The sequence below is a fragment of the Pseudophryne corroboree genome, chromosome 1 (assembly GCF_028390025.1).
Source record: "Pseudophryne corroboree isolate aPseCor3 chromosome 1, aPseCor3.hap2, whole genome shotgun sequence".
Classification (NCBI taxonomy): domain Eukaryota; kingdom Metazoa; phylum Chordata; class Amphibia; order Anura; family Myobatrachidae; genus Pseudophryne; species Pseudophryne corroboree.
This window is the reverse complement of record NC_086444.1, coordinates 510,568,214-510,572,550: the sequence shown is the minus strand read 5'-3', so window position 1 is coordinate 510,572,550 and position 4,337 is coordinate 510,568,214. Positions and strand designations below refer to the sequence as shown.

The 4,337-nt window shown below is 45.3% G+C and overlaps 1 non-coding gene across 1 annotated transcript; it reads right to left on the bottom strand.

Moving 5' to 3' along the window:
• Positions 1-249: 249 nt before the first annotated feature.
• TRNAR-CCU (transfer RNA arginine (anticodon CCU)) lies at positions 250-322 on the bottom strand. Its single transcript has one exon. It is a non-coding gene; the product is annotated as a tRNA-Arg (tRNA).
• Between the last annotated feature and the right edge of the window lie 4,015 nt (positions 323-4,337).

Here is a 4,337-nt window from a genome sequence, read left to right as displayed (position 1 = left end):
GCGGGAGGGGGTTACTCTAGACAAGAAAAACAAAAAGGATTTTTCCCACGCGCTCTGCTGGCTGTTAGTAAGAAGAACTATATACTATGTAATAATAGAAAATGTAGAGCTCTTCGTTACATATGTTTTGCAAAAGATATGATAAGCCTCCAGGCCACTTCACGGCTGCTCTATTACTGGAGGTCCCTAACTAAGCATAAATCCAGGGAATATCAACTCTAGTGATGAGACAGCTGCTTTAATGACTTCCACCCCAGATGGGACTTGAACCCACAATCCCTGGCTTAGGAGGCCAGTGCCTTATCCATTAGGCCACTGGGGCTTACTGACAAGCCCTGGACTTATGCTTAGTTAGGGACCTCCAGTAATAGAGCAGCCGTGAAGTGGCCTGGAGGCTTATCATATCTTTTGCAAAACATATGTAACGAAGAGCTCTACATTTTCTATTATTACATAGTATATAGGTGGTCATTCCGAGTTGTTCGCTCTGTAATTTTCTTCGCATCGCAACGATTTTCCGCTAATTGCGCATGCGCAATGTTCGCACTGCGACTGCGCCAAGTAAATTTGCTATGAAGTTTGGTATTTTACTCACGGCATTACGAGGTTTTTTCTTTGTTCTGGAGATCGGAGTGTGATTGACAGGAAGTGAGTGTTTCTGGGCGGAAACTGGCCGTTTTATGGGAGTGTGTGAAAAAACGCTACAGTTTCTGGGAAAAACGCGGGAGTGGCTGGAGAAACGGAGGAGTGTCTGGGCGAACGCTGGGTGTGTTTGTGACGTCAAACCAGGAACGACAAGCACTGAACTGATCGCACTGGAAGAGTAAGTCTCGAGCTACTCAGAAACTGCAAAGAAATTTCTATTCGCAATTTTGAGAATCTTTCGTTCGCAATTTTGCTAAGCTAAGATTCACTCCCAGTAGGCGGCGGCTTAGCGTGTGCAATGCTGCTAAAAGCAGCTTGCGAGCGAACAACTCGGAATGAGGGCCATAGTTCTTCTTACTAGCAGCCAGCAGAGTGCGTGGGAAAAATCCCTTTTGTTTTTCTTGTCTAGAGTAACCTTGTTCTTGTCCCGCAGCACCTGAGGATTGTTACCAGCTTGATTAGAGCAGTTTGCCACCATTTACTGTTTCACAAGGTCCCTGTCTACACTCTGACCTAGCTCGCTTGTCTTTGACAGCGTGGCTCTTGAGTCATCCATCCTAAGGAATAAAGGGTTTTCCAGTGCGGTTATTCAAACAATGCTTCATGCTCGGAAACCGGCATCAGCCCGCATATATTACCGTATCTGGCACTCTTACTTTCAGTGTTGTGCTCACTATGATCCTCTGGTATTTCGGATTCTTAGCCTTCTGGCATTTCTACAGATGGGTCTTATCATGGGTCTCCACCTTGCATCTCTCAAACTTCAAGTCTCTGCTCTGTTTGTCTGGTCTCAGAAAATACTTGCTCCCTTGCCAGATGTCCATACCTTCCTTCAGGGTGAGCTCCAGATTCCTTTGTTCCTCCAGTGGCTCCTTGATAATTGTCCTTGGTTCTTCGGCCTTGCAACTGCCTCACTTTGACCCATTGGATACTGTTGACCTCAAATGGTTGACTATGAAGACTCTCTTCCTCTTGGCCATCACCTCAGCCGCAGAGTATCTGACTTGGGGGCACTCTCCTGCAGTCACCAATTTATTTATTTTTCATCACGACAGTGCTGTCCTTCGGACTAAGCAGGAATACCTACCTAAGGCAGTATCCAAGTTCCATATCAACAAAGCAGTTGTGGTACCAGCAACCTTCCATGAACCTGGGCTTTCACCGGAGGATGCTTTGTTGGACGTAGTCCATGCTCTGAAGATCTACGTGGACCGTACCAGTTTCATTAAGAAAACGGATTTCTTGTTCTTTCTCTGGATTCCAGAAGCGTGGCTGGCCAACCAATAAATAGACCTTTGCTCGTTGGCTCTGCATGACCATCTCACAGGTTTACACGCAGGCTGATCTACCAGTACCAAGTACAGTCTCTGCTCATGCTACTCACTCTGTGGGTCCTTCATGCGCAGCCTGCCCTGGCGCGTCTGTTGAACAACTATGCAAGGTTATTTTCCTTTGATACGTTTGCCTCTCAGGATGCAACCTTTGTCCGCAGTTTCCTCCTTTCATCTTAGGAGCGTTCCCTCCCTATTACAACTGTTTTGGGACATCCCCAAGATTAACTCTGTGGAGACTATGGACCCTGAAGAAGAAAATAAGAGTTATGGTAAAACATACCTTTATTAACGCTTTTTCTTCTTCAAGGTTCAAACCCATAGGGCACCCACCCTGACGCACCTAGCTTCAATGGGTTACTCTTCTCGGTCACCAGTTCCCTTCTACAAGTGAGAGTGTGTTTCCTGTGTGTACCATTCTTCTCTCCTCTGCAGCTCCTGCTTTGTGCTTGTTAACTAAAACTGAAGAGCCTGAGCGGTGGGCGGGGTATGAGTGGAGAGGAACCCAGTGCAACCTGGGAGGCTCAAAAGCTTTGCTGATCGGTGCTTGAATCCTGGTCTCCGAGCATACTCCAAGGTTAACCCTGTGGATCCTATGGACCTAGAAGAAAAAGAGTTAACAAAGGTAAGTTTTACAATAACTATTATTTTTTAGTTAAGGTCTATCGCATCTCCCTAGCAGTGGGAGCCGCTAAACAGCTATAATTGGTATATAGCTTTTTTTTTTTTTTGAGAAATATACTTCTAAAAAAAAAATCTGAATTTGTGTTTGTTCATTCCAGCATCACACAAAAACTTTTGGATGCATTTGAATTGCGTTTTCACTATTGTATAGCTTAGTGACCTAGAATGAAACTGAGGTACTGTATGTATGATGTGACATAAGAGCAATAAAGGAAAAAACAGATACTCGATGTTCCGATCATGCTTCTGTGTAACTTGACTTAATTGAGGCAGAGATCCTAACGGGATATGGCGCAAGTGAGACTGTGTTTATACAACATATACCCCTCATCCCCAAATATACTCCTTTTCAGTTTAAGTGCCTGCAGTTTCCTGTAATCGCCTGCTTCGCTATGACGATAAACAAGTTGTAAGGGCAAACGCTCAGGGATGCTGGCATAGATCTCAGGACCAGCTGTTTCTCCTATGGGCAGCTTTATGTGGCTCGCTCAAGGGTTAGTAGCACTGAGCATTTTTTTGTGTTAATCCCTGAAGGAAAACTGCAAATATTGTATGTATATATAGCAATAATAGTCCCAATGGTATGCCACTCGGCTTAAACAAAATACACGCGACAGATGGGACTTTTATGTTTGCAAAAACGCAGGTGAGTCTGAAAAAACGCTGGCGTGGCAGGGCGTTCGCTGGGCAGGTGTATGACATCAAATACGGACACGAATAGGCTGAAGTGATCACAAGCGCTGAGTAGGTTCAGAGCTACTCTGAAACTGCACAAACTATTTTTGCAGAGCTCGGCTGCACAAGCGTTCGCACTTTTTTGCAGAGCTCGGCTGCACAAGCGTTCGCACTTCTGCTAAGCTAAAATACACTCCCCAGTGGGCGGCAGCATAGCGTTTGCACGGCTGCTAAAACTAACGAGCGATCAACTCGGAATGACCCCCTAAAGCACATAAACATTTCCACTTAATTTCAGCCCTGACACAAAATGACCAGCTGACATCATGTCAGTGATTATCTCGTTAACACAGGTGAGAGTGTTGGAGGCTGGAGATCACTCTGTTATTCTAATTGAGCTAGAATAACAGACTGAAAGCTTTAAAACAGAGGTTCTCAAACTCGGTCCTCGGGGGCCCACCCAGTGCATGTTTTGCAGGTAACCCAGCAGGTGCACAGTTTGAGAACCTCTGCTTTAAAAGGTGTGGTGGTGCTTGAAATCATTGTTCTTCCTCTGTTAATCATGGTTACCTGCAAGGAAACGTGACATCATTGCTTTGCACAAGAAGGGCTTCCTAGGCAAGGATATTGCTGCTAGTAGGATTGCACCTAAATCAACCATTTATCAGATCATCAAGAACTTCAAGGAGAGAGGTTCAATAGTTGTAAAGAAGGCTTCAGGGTGCCCAAGAATTTCCAGTGTCCAGTCTAGTGTCAAGAAGGGCAGAAAAGAAGCCACTTCTCTCCAGGAAAAACATTAGGGACAGACTGGTATTCTGCAAAAAGTACAGGGATTGACTGAGGACTGGGGTAAAGCCATTTTCTCTGATTAATCCCCTTCGGATTGTTTGGGGCATCTGGAATAACGCTTATCCGCAGAAGGAAAGGTGAGCGCTACCATCAGTCCTGTGTCATGCCAACAGTAAAGCATCCTGAGACCATGTGTGGGGTTGCTTCTCAGGC